The 2,133-nt window shown below is 40.8% G+C and overlaps 1 protein-coding gene across 1 annotated transcript in view; it reads left to right on the top strand.

Moving 5' to 3' along the window:
- The window catches only part of LOC119364792 (enhancer of rudimentary homolog), a 7,587-nt gene that overhangs the window by 3,994 nt on the left and 1,460 nt on the right, over nt 1–2,133 (top strand). The window lies entirely within an intron of this gene.

The following is a 2,133-nucleotide window of genomic DNA, read 5'->3' as shown; positions in this document are numbered from 1 at the left end:
TCAGATATTTAGCATTGATAAGAGGCATCCATAAAGGACTCGCCTCTTGCTGAATTTCCCAAACCACTTCAAACTCAAAGCTACATTCATGATCTTGGTGTTAAGAATCCCCAAGCACAGATTCTTTTGGAGTAAAACTTTCGTCCAATCAACCATATGGTGTTTGAATATCTCCCCAGGCCCCTGCCAGAAAAATCTAGACCGTCCATCTTACCATGCACCCCATCCTGTAACAAATAAAGCCCATCAATAACATTGGAGAGGCTGATAAGCAAGAGCTGATCTAGACAAATCTCCCCCCTGAGGTAAGACATTTCTCTTGCTAAGTCTCTACCTTATGAGCCATTCTATCAACCACCCCTTGCAGATCAGCAACATATAGTTATGGTCAGAAATAGTAATCCCCAGATAAGTCATGGGCGAGGAACCCAGAGCACAGTTAATCAAGTTTGCTACCCTCTACTGTTCCTAAACATCACGTCCCAACACAAAAACTTTACTGTTATGGTAATTTATCTTCATCACCAACATCCCCTCAAAACTGTACAGGAGAAACTTAATATTAATTATATCAAGATCAGTCTTCTGAAACAGCAACGACCTGTCATCAGCATACTGTAAATGAGAGACTCCCCCGGGTATAAGATGGTCAACAAGCCAATGGATGTGGCCAGCTTACTTAGCAGCATTGAGCATAGTGGAGAGACTATCTACCACAAAATTGAAAAGAATAGGTGACAAGGGGTTTCTCTGTTCCATTAGCAAAAAAGGTCCTTGCTCCTCATTAATGTTAATAGCTGTTTTACCGCCCATCAAGAATTGCTTCGCTGGGTCCAAAGCATTTTCTGTCAAGCACTTCTGAGAAACTCCCAACTTACCCTGTCATAGGCCTTTTTGAAGTCAAGTGTCAAGATCACCCCTGATAGCTTCTTGATGTGCACTTAATGGATAATTTCATGGAGCATTATCACCCCATTCTCCCCTTTATAAAGGCTGTCTGGCAAGGGTCAATAATTCTATTTGCAATAGGTGTCACTCTAATAGTACAAGCCTAGTCAAGATCTTAGCAATAGGTGTCATTCTAATAGTACAAGCCTAGTCAAGATCTTAGTGATAACATTCGGAAGTGTGATAAGCCTAAATTGCTTGGAATTTTAGGAATTAAAGTAAGCACCCCAAACTTTATCCTGTGAACCTGTAGAGTCCCCCTATGCAGATCATGAAAAATGTGCATCATCTGATGTTTCAAGTTCCCCAATTTTTTTCCAAAAAACAGGATAGAGAACCCATCAGGGCTGGGTACAGAATTGATGTTCATCAGCTTAATTGCAAACTCCACTTCATCTTCAGTAAAAGGTCTATACAGTTCTAGATTTTCTGATTCAGAGACTCATATTTCCTCCCCATGCATCGGCAGCCAACGACATGCCGCCTCTAGGTTCAGCCCCAAACTGTCTCTTGTAGAAGTCATAGATATGGTCAGAGAGCACCTGTTTAGCACTAATCACCTTTTCCCCATCAATGAATTAAAGAAAAGATAGAACACTTTCTTCTCCTTTTGTTAGCCACCGCATGAAAGTAAGCTGTCTTACAGTCACCCTGAACAATCCATTTCTCTCTCCCCCTCTGCTGCCAATAAGCTTTTTCTGCTTTACAAATACCAATCAACTCCTGTTGCAAGCTGCCATTCCCAGCAGAGTGTCCAGAACTATCAAGAACACTATCTTTCTTAACTCTTACTTCTCTCCCAAAATTAGCTTCCAATCCGTCAGAAATTTTCTAAGCTCAATAGAACAGAAGTTCCAGTCATCCAACGCATTCCACCTCCTATGTAGCCGATTTAAGAATTCTTCCCATTTATAAATTACTCAATCTTTAAATCCCTCCTCTGGTAGCCATTGTTTTTCAAAGAACCTTTTGTGGCCATCTAACTTAGAAGATCAAGGTAAAGGGAACCAATTCTGGTCACAGCTTGCAAGTTACAAAGGGTAAACATGGCTCCTAATCACAAGATATCAGCACTCTATCCAGCACACATCTAACATAATCTAATTGCTTGTCAGTCCAAGTAAATCTAGCTTTTCCCCTAGATAACTATCACATTCAAATTAGCAATACAAGCATGCTGCCATC

Source organism: Triticum dicoccoides, chromosome 2B, assembly GCF_002162155.2.
Source record: "Triticum dicoccoides isolate Atlit2015 ecotype Zavitan chromosome 2B, WEW_v2.0, whole genome shotgun sequence".
NCBI lineage: Eukaryota > Viridiplantae > Streptophyta > Magnoliopsida > Poales > Poaceae > Triticum > Triticum dicoccoides.
This window is presented reverse-complemented; position numbering and strand designations above follow the sequence as displayed.